General features: G+C 38.4%; 1 non-coding gene across 1 annotated transcript; it reads right to left on the reverse strand.

The window, feature by feature from the left end:
- Positions 1-295: 295 nt before the first annotated feature.
- LOC141636175 (small nucleolar RNA R71) lies at positions 296-402 on the reverse strand. The gene has a single exon (XR_012540805.1). It is a non-coding gene; the product is annotated as a small nucleolar RNA R71 (small nucleolar RNA).
- Positions 403-10444: the final 10042 nt, after the last annotated feature.

Consider the following 10444-nt stretch of genomic DNA (forward strand, 5'->3'; position numbering starts at 1 on the left):
CGGAAATTTTATTGCAAAATCCGCATTTATCCAATTAGTAAAAAGAAGCCAATTTGGGGGGATGCCTAGTGAAGACCCTCATTCCCACATGGAGACTTTTTGTGACTATTGTGTTGCGATTTCAGAAACCGGAGTGACTCAAGACCAAATTCGACGGGTCTTATTTCCTTTTTCTCTAATTGGTACCGTGAAACAATGGTTGATGAACCTTGATAAGGCTACTCTTGGAATTGACTCCTGGAAGAAGTTGGTTCTAGCTTTCTACAAAACATTCTACCCTCCGGAAAAGACTAACATGCTAAGAGCTCAAATTACGGGTTTTAAGCAAAGGGACGAAGAATCTTTCTATGAAGCTTGGGAGCGATTCAAAGGAACTTGTCGCTCATGTCCTCATCATGGACTTAGCGAGTGGTTCTTGGTACAACAATTTTGGAATGGTCTTTATGAAGACTCAAGAAACATTCTCAACATGGGATCAAATGGTATGTTCACCGAAGTTGACGATAATCAAACTTGGAACAAGATTGAGGAAATGGCGGTCCATAATTCACAATATAGTAGACCTCGCAAGGCTACTAGAGGAGGAAAGCATGAAGTGGACTCTATTACTCAATTGGGTGCTCAACTTAGTGCTCATATTGATACCATCAACTTGAATTTTGAGATGGTTATGGCTAAGCTTGAAGAAGTGTCAAAATCACCAAAGCATCATGTTAATGCCATGGTGGGGGCATCTTCATCAATCCCAAGTGGGATATGTGAGAATTGTGGAACTTTGGGACATGACCAAAGTGAATGTAGGGGAACAAATGAGCAAGTGAATGATTTTCAAGCATACAAAAGTGGTACCCCTTATTCCAACTATTACAATGAAAACACCAAATTCCACCCAAATCTCTCATACAAAAGCCAAAATGTTCAAAACCCTCAACCAACATACACCCCACCTCCAATGAGAAACCAAAATCAAAGACCGTTTTTCAACCAAAACCAAGGTTATCAAAATCAAACTCCATACAATCAACAAAATGACCAAGGTTTTGATGTTCAAAAAGCGGTCCTCCAAATGCAAAAGAATCAACAAGAATTTTTCACTCAAATGCAAAAAGATAGCCAAGCAAAAGACATAACCATCAACAACATCCTAGCCCCCACAAAAATGTTGGAAACTCAAATGACCCAACTAGCATCTTCAAGCTCTCAAAGACAAAAGGGGCAATTACCACCTCAAAGTAATCCCCCAAGACATGAAACGGTTAGTGCCATTCACTTGAGGAGTGGTAAGAGATATGAAGGGCCAAAGAAGCAAGTTGAGGATGAAGTTGTGGAAGCTAGTGACAAGGAAAGAGTTGTGCAAAACTCTAAGGAAGAAGAACCCACCAATCAAGAAGTTTCAAAGAAAAGTGAAGAAAAGGCCAAAGAGAAGGAGCCCATTGTTATTAGACTTCCATTCCTGGGTCGTCAAGCTAAGCCTAAGTTTCATGACCAACTTGGAAAATTCATGGAAATTGTGAAGAATTTAGAAGTCTCGATTCTTTTCACGGAATTGATCAATCACGTTCCGGCCTATGCAAAGTACATGAAGGACATCCTTACGAAGAAGAAATCAATCCGGAAGCTTGAGACTATTGCCTTCACTAAGGTGAGTAGTGCCTTCCTTCAAGGGAGTTCACCTCCAAAACTCAAGGATCCGGGAAGTTTCTCCATTCCATGTACTATTGGCGACACTACAATCAACAAAGCTTTATGTGACCTTGGGGCAAGTGTTAGTGTCATGCCATATTCGGTTAGCAAGAGGCTAGGAATAGGAGAACTCAGATTTACCAACATCACACTTCAAATGGCGGATATATTGACAAAGACACCTTTAGGGGTATGGGAAGATATTCCCGTGAGAATTGGAAAATTCTTCATCCCGGTGGATTTCGTTATTGTTGACATGGAAGAAGACTCCAACATTCCTATTATCTTAGGAAGACCTTTCTTGCACACCTCGGGAGCGGTGATCGATGTGAAGCATGGAGAGCTCACCCTTGAAGTGGGAGATGAAACCATCACTTTAAATCTTGACAAGACCATGAGAGCTCCCTGATTGCATGAGCCATGTTTTATGGTTGATCACTATAGCCGGAAGGATGATAGGAAGAAGTTGGAATTTCAATGGAAAAAGAAAGTGGATGATGCTTCATCAAAAGAACAAGGAAATAGCAACAATGAGAGCTTGAAAAGCTCACCCATGACAAGTGAAGAAGATGGCCTCATTGGTCAAAACAAGAAAGAAGGAGAGTTGTCTCTATCAACTCAAGAAATTTTTAATGATCAAGTAGACGAAGTTTGCGGTCTTTGGGATGATGAGTTTAAAGGGATATTCAATCCCTATATTGGTAATGCTATGAACCAAGACCATCATGGAGAACAACAAGTGCAAAAATCTATTGAGGACATGTATCATGATAATGAGCAAGCTTTCGACTACTTCTTCAAGGTGTTGAGTAACATCAACAATACCTTGAACATGCCCCCTTGACATCTCACATTGGATGAGAGTTTGGTGGAGTCCTCCCTAAACCACCATTTATAAATATTCTAACTCCCTAACTTGGATTTCAATTATTACATTGCATTTTTGTCATTTTTGGACTTATATTTTTGTGCCTTGATCAAGATATTCATCATTTTGAGAGAAGTGAGGGAGGGAATTATGATTTTATTGATGTGTAGTGCTTTACCTTAATGTGGGGATAGCAATTGCCTAGGCTATTCATGCCTTTGTAGTGCCCCTACAATGAAGAACACGAGAATTGAAGAATGAAAATAACACGGGTTACGAAGTAACCACGGATGGACCTGAATTCGTGTGGTCAAGGAAGAATCCGAGTGGCCAAATGGACAATCCGCTCGTCCTGAAGAAACCCGAGCGTCCAAGTCACCAGACGAGCGTCTCAGCTGAGAATCTGGTCGTCTCAGTCTGGACGGTCGTCCTTCAGAAAAGACGCTCGTCTGTTTTCTGCAAAAATTTTGGGATTTTCTTTGTAAAAGAATCCGAGCGTCCACCTAGAAAGACGCTCGTCCCTCCACAATGAATCCGCTCGTCTTTCCAGAAAGACGCTCGTCCTATGGCGTCTTTTCCTGAGCTAAATTTTGAAGAATCCGAGCTTCCCGACACCTGGTCCGCTCGTCCTCCACTGCATTTTTTAATATAACGGGTCTTTTAAAGCCCTCTTCGCCCATTCATTCTCATTTCTTCAAACATACAAACACTACCCAAAACCCAAAAACCCTCATCCTCTCCATCAACAAAATCAAATTCCCTCAACCAAACTCAACCAAATCAAATCCAAACTTCCACACAACAAAAATTAATCACTCCTTTTGCAACAACAAGTGATTCAAACACCAAAATCTTCAAACCTTTGAGTTGATTTCTATGATACAAAGCAACATTATTTTCATCCTAAATCGATTTGGGCATTTCTAAAAATTGAAGATTTCAATCTTTCATTGGTGAAATCAAGCAAAGGAATATGGCAAGAACTAAAGGAGGCAACAAGGCACCTCAAAAGAAGACACTTTCCAAAAGACAACTAGCTCTTTAAGCAAAACAATTGTCAAAGGCACTAGTAGTCCATGAGGCAAGGTTGGAGGTTCAACAACAAAATCCCCCTTTGGAAGCTACAACATCAACAACTCCGGTCATTGAACAATTATCCAATTATCCGGAGGTAATTTTCACTTCCGACTCTCATAGGGAGAAATTCATTCTATTTGCTAAGAAAACCATCATGCCTACTAAGTTTATTTGTGAAGATGCATTGTCAAAGTTGGGTGTTCTTGAACAAACCAAAACCTTCTTTGAGTCTATAGGATTGGGTAAATTGTTTACAATGAAAGAATTGACATACCCCTCCCTCACCTTGGAATTTTTAAGTTCTTTGAAAGTCACAAGGGTGGAGACTCGAACCAACATCGAGTTTCGTCTTGAAAATTTTGATAGACGCATAACTTATGGCGAATTTGGTAAGATATTAGGCCTTAGTGATAACCCGAAATATACAAAGACTCCTATCAAGTTTGACCCCGCTCCTCTTTGGATGGCAATTTCCGGAAAGAATTCATACGCTTTCATGATTGTCTTGCTCTCTCAGTCCACCATCCGAGCATTAGAGTATGGCATAAGGTCATTGGGAATACTTTGATAGCTAGAAATAGCACAAATCATCTTACCAAACTCGATTGTATTCTTCTTGAGTCGGCCTTGAACATTGAGAGGGAATTTACCAAGCCATACAATGCTCTAAGACTTTTGGTTGAACGATGGCTTAATGTCGATTGTGGCAAAGAAGGCACCGCCTTTATTGTCACTGGAGGACTAGTTACCTATTTGGCTAAGCATTTTAACCGGGATTTCAACAAAAACAACACTTATGTGCCAGTCAAAGGAGGCCATCTTATTGATATGGACACCATGATTCACAAGTTTAAGTGGGTCAAGCACAACACTCTTGAAAACAAATATGGGTGGTTAACAAATGAACCTAGATCCTTCACCTTGCCTTCCAAACTTTTCCGATTGAATGTTCACCGACCGAACTACCTTCTACCACTCTCCGAAGAGACCGAGTATATCATTTAACAACAAAGGGGCAAAATTGCCGAGCCCTCCTCCTCCATTATCACCCCACCTTACCCATTTGAATACCACGAGTTCAAACCCAAAGATGTCGAAGTGGGAAATGATTACTTGACTCTACTCATGAGGGAAATGCATAAGCAAGCTTACAATGATAGAGTGGATGCTTAGAAGGCCCAATATCCGCCCCTCCTATATGTAGCTAGGCAATGACTTCTTGATCCGTCTTGTCCTTTGCCTAGTTGGGCGGATATGGAAGTATTGTTTCCTAGCATTCCTAGTGGTGGTAGACCGAGTGGAGAGGAGATGGTTGTTGAAGAGGGTGGTGACCAAGAAGGAGAAGAAGAAGAGGTTCAAGAAGAAGAAGTCCAAGAAGAGGAAGAGGAAAGTGAGGAAGAACAAGCAAGTGAGAGTGAGAATGGACATGATTCGACATCTATGGAGGTTGATGATGCCTCAAGAGAGGAAGAATATAATGATGATCATGATACGATGGGTGAGGATTAGCAAACTTTGGAGGCTCCTACATTCTTACACCTCCCTTATGGTTTGTCTACTTCTCTTATTTTTATTTTATCTTGATCATTATATTGGAGTCCTAGAAACATTGGAGGACTAACACCTTGGCTTCATTAAGGTGTTCTTTATCTTTGTTCCCGACTTATAAAATCCAAAATGACAATCTTTAGGTTCATGCATTGCATTCCATGTGCATAAACTCCCCCGAAATTCATGACATTAGAAATAAAGTCTATTTTGGTTTGGGGAAGTCCATGCATATTCATTGGGAGCTAATTTAAATTATGATGTCCACCATAACAAAAACACATGCATCATGTAGTGTAGCTTAGTATAGGTTGCATTTAGTTTAGAAATCATGCATATTCATTGCATAATTTCCTATCGTATTGGCCATTGAGGACAATGCCCATACTAGTGTGGGGATGGGAAATTCTAGCTTGACTTTTATACAAAATCCAAAAAAATCAAAAATTTCGAAAAATCCAAAAAATTTAAAAATTTTGAAATCCAAAAACAAGTTCATTTCCTTTGTAGTATAGTCTTGTATATATTGTTTGTATATATTGTGTTTGTTCATCCTTGTTCACATTGATTGACTACGCCACATCCGAGACTTGAGGATATTGAAGACCGCATGGTATGATCTTTCTAATCTCCTTTTTCCTCTTTATGTTAATGACTATGTGGCTTTATTTTGATTGATGCGGTATAAACAATGTGAATTTAGGACTTGCATTTAGATTATTTGGCATACTAGTTGGTAGAAGCATATGCATTAGGATGTATAAATGTTAGTTGCATCATGCCATATAGTTGCATTTAGGAAAAATTTTGTGAAACCGTCTATTTGGGAAGCTTGACAAGTATATATAGGCCCTAGTAGATGCGTTTTCTTCTTAAGACTTTGCCTGTTAGAATACTTGTAAAACACCCTAGGATGTGTCATGCTAGTATCCTTTGACCCATGGATTAAGGCCTAGTCAAGAGTACCTTGTGATGTGATAACTCCTTGGCTACCGTTTATTCCAAGGTGACCCTTGAAACCATGAAACCATCATTCATCCATGTTCTACCACATGTTGTCATCAAAAAGGGAATGGGCACAAAAATTGTTTAAAATTTGAGTTCAAGAATTGACATGAAAAGTTGAAAAAGTTTGCAAATTGTATCAAATGAAAATAGGAGAAAAAATAGACTCCTAAAACTTCAAATATAAGCACCCTCACTACAAATGGGGCGACTTTGAAAATGTTCAAAAAGAAATGCAAAGAAAAGTTGAAATTGTCAAGTATTGAAATGCCAAACATCAAAAAAAAATGGCAAAAGAAAGTGTTCTCAAATGTTATATGCCACAAGAAATTGGGGGGAAAAACAACAACAAAAAGCAAACTCCGATATGAAACTCAAAACATATTGATCCCTTTTTCCATCGAATACACTTTTGTGCATGGTAGAGAGGGGACGACCCTTCTCCTTGTCTAGGCATGAAGGGGAATTCCGCGATCCTCCAGTGTTTCAAACACCATAGGGAGCATACTCTTGACGAAAGCATTTAACAATTGAGGACAAAGGAACCCTAGCTTGACACAACTTGGAGGTGATTTATTGGTATCCTTCTAGGCTTAGTAGTTTGAAGAAACCATATCTATGAAGGAGTGTGTACCCTTGAATTGCTTCCCCTTTAGATAATTTCCGCCACTTAGATGAGGAAAGTGGTTATTGTTTTGTAGATGCATCCATTACTTGATTTTGTGTGCTTTAGTGCTTGGATGTGTCGCCATTTTGGCAAGACCCACCTTGCCTTGCAAGAAGGCATCCTACCCCACGGTTGTCTTGTTGTGAGTTGAAGAGGCGGAGTGAGACCCGCTAATTGTCTTACATCGGCTATTTTAGTAGGTTAGTTTGAATAAGGGTCCTAGTTTTTGTCACCTCTTTACTCGGGACGAGTAAGGTTCGGTTTGGGGATATTTGATGTGACTCATAATTGTGCACATTTAGTCCCCTAATTGAGCTTATTTTGCCTACTATTATAACATTCCATAGCCATTTTATCCGTCAAATGGTTTCTATTTTGCTTTCCTAGTGCATTTTGTATGTTTTGTAGGAAAGAAGATAAATGGGGCGGAATTCCCATCTTCCGCGCATATTTGGAAGCTTTTTGATGATATTAGATGGACTAGTATGAAGAGGAGGCAAGAATGATGACCAAGGATGTAGGAATAAAGAGTATATAGAAGGATCATAGGGTTAAAAAGCAAGGAAGACGAGAAGGAAGTCAATGCAAGAAGAAATTGCTCGGAACCAAACCAAGGGTTGCTCCTTTGGCTCTGAAAGTAAGCTAGATGGAACGGCGTCGAAAAATAAAGTGATCTAGGCTTTTGAATCACTCCAATAGGAGTCCGGATGAGAAAATGACGTCCGTTTTACAATCCGATTTCAAATAGAGAAACTGTCCGCCAAGACGAGCGTCCCGAGACCCAATCCGCTCGTCTCCGGATGAGAAAAATCATGCTTGCTAGACCATGCATAGAAGTGATTAGGAGGAAAGTAAGTCGACTTGTAGGTGTTGTATAATCTAATCGATTCGGCTCCGGGACCAAACACTTCCTAAGAACCGTAAGATATAAACCAACTCGGTTCCACCACAACATTAATTGCTTGCAACTTTGTAAACATGTTTGTATGATCAATACCATGAATCCCCTATGACCCCATGATATCCTAGTACTCTTTATTACTTGTTTACACCTCTATTTACTTTATTGCTTTTCATTAGTCTAGAACAGAACTACAAACCCAAACCAATCGTGACACTTGCATAAATTGAAATAGATAGACTTAGAACCCAAAGCACACCGTTCCATGGGTCGACCTCGACTTAACCACTAACTAGTTGTATTGTTGAGAATATAAATGTGTTTGATTGAGAGCCCCAATGACACTCTCATCACTCGGGTTCAGACTCGGGTTCAGAGTCGGGTTCAGAGTCGGGTTCAGAGTCGGGTTTAGACTCGGGTTCAGACTCGGGCTTAGACTCGGGTTTAGACTCGGGCTTAGACTCAGGTTTAGACTCGGGCTTCTTAGTCGGGTTGGTGATTTCAACATTTGGGGTTGAATATCTGGGTTTCAAACCCAGAAATTAGTGTATTAAATTGAGGTGAAGACAAGAACATTAACACAAAAATTATACAATGAACTTGAAATAACAAATAAATCACATAAACTGAACATGCACAAAATTTTATTTGTTAATTCGAAAATGAGAATCAAAAATCATTGATGACTTAACATCCTTGAGACGAAAAAAATCACAGAAATTCAATGTATACGCAAATTTGAACAAATCGGATAAATTAACTTCCTTGAGACGAAAAAAATCAAAAATCATTATCTAACATGTAACAAAAATTAAGATCAACAAATTTGTCACAAATATAAACATCATAAACAAACCCTTATACAATATTCAATCATAATACTGAAATTAAAACGAAATATGGACAGATCTATGAAACCTTTAACAAAATTCAATCGAAAATTTGAAAAAACTATCAAGAAACATGATAATTACAACAAAATCAACATGAAAAAAAGGAATAGTTAAACGAAAATGGAATTGACATACCGAATAAAGGGCAGAGACGACGGGAAAGCAGCTGAGAAAGGCAGTAGACGACGGAAAAGAAACGATGATCACATGATTTTAATCGTTGATGATTAATCAGAGAGCGACTCCATTTGAGGAGATTTATGAGAAATCAGAAAGAAGTGTGAGATGTGAGGTGAAAATTAGGGTAGGGGTGATTATAGAGAGTGACGGCCGAAAAATAGGGTAGGTGTAATGAGGGGTTGAACTGACTATATATATAAGGGGATTTTAATTAGGGTTTTATGGGATCGTGTAGATGGGCTGGTCATTATTTACACAGTTTAGGGTATTATTGGACCGGCTCTTCTTACCAATATTGTTGTTTATTGGGCTTTAATTGTACTTAAAAAAACAATAGGCCAACAAATTATCTGAAATTGGACCCGTACATATATGATTTACATAAATATAACTATTTTTGTCTTATTTATTTTTTTAAATTATTATTCGTAATTAAAATATTAAATAAATTTTATTTTGTGTATTAGTCATTAACATGAAAAAAAATTATTTAATGGCTATAACAAAAAAAACTACTCTAATAGCCATTTCGTATATATTAGCTTCGACTAGACGACAAGCAAGACGAGTGACATCAGCTGCATCTGTGCAAATAGATCCTCAATATTGTACTCCAACCATGCCACTTACTTCCACCACCACAGGTATATAAAATGCCGTCTATTATAAATAAAATATTTAACAAATCGAGTATAAGTTTTATTACTCTCTAAACTGGTGTTTATTGCATTACTTCACAGGTCCCGATAGTCCACCAGATGTAGTCGAACGATTAGTAAGAGACTTATGTTCAACCTTTGGCGAATTATACGACGAATGTTGACCTTCAATACCAGAAAGTCAAGTAGCTGTCACCGGACATGGTAGGTGGTCATTTGCCTTACGCGGAGAATATTCCTTCGGCCAAGAAAATTAATCCTCCCAATTCATTAACGATGGTTATTTTGTTTTAAATTATTATTAAATACTATCTTAACAATTTGTATATAACAATAGTTATTGTTATTACGTGCTTTTATCCTAACTCCGTTGTTTATAACATGACTACTTAGGTATCGATAGTCCACCAGATGCGGTGGAGCAATTAGTAAGAGATTTATGTTCAGCCTTTGGCGAATCTTATTATAACTTTAATGTTTTAGTTTCTGAAAACCAAGAAGTATTCACTGGATGTGAAATGGGCTCATTTCGCTCACACGGAGAATGTTCCCGAAGTCAACAAAATCAATCTTGCCAGGGGAACAACAGAGGTCATTATATTTTTTGCTAATAATCGATGTATTATAACTTGATTTAAATAGCTATATAAATCAAACTATGTAACTTTTCTATATTGTTGTGACATTTAATGTTTCAGTACTCGAAGGATATTGGGATATTGGTAACCCAGAATACGAGTGCACAAAATGTAGAGCGCAAATGTTGTTTCAAGAAAGGAAAAAGAAAATAAGGGTGCTCGATGGCAAGGCTTCTCATTGTGTTGCTCTGACGGCAAAGTTAAGCTTCCATGGTTAAAAGAACCGCCTCATCTCCTAAAGTCTCTACTAAGTAGACAACATTCATTTAGTAAGCATTCTATTGAGAATATTTGGGCTTATAACGGGATGTTTTATTTCACATCC

Source organism: Silene latifolia, chromosome Y (assembly GCF_048544455.1).
Source record: "Silene latifolia isolate original U9 population chromosome Y, ASM4854445v1, whole genome shotgun sequence".
Classification (NCBI taxonomy): domain Eukaryota; kingdom Viridiplantae; phylum Streptophyta; class Magnoliopsida; order Caryophyllales; family Caryophyllaceae; genus Silene; species Silene latifolia.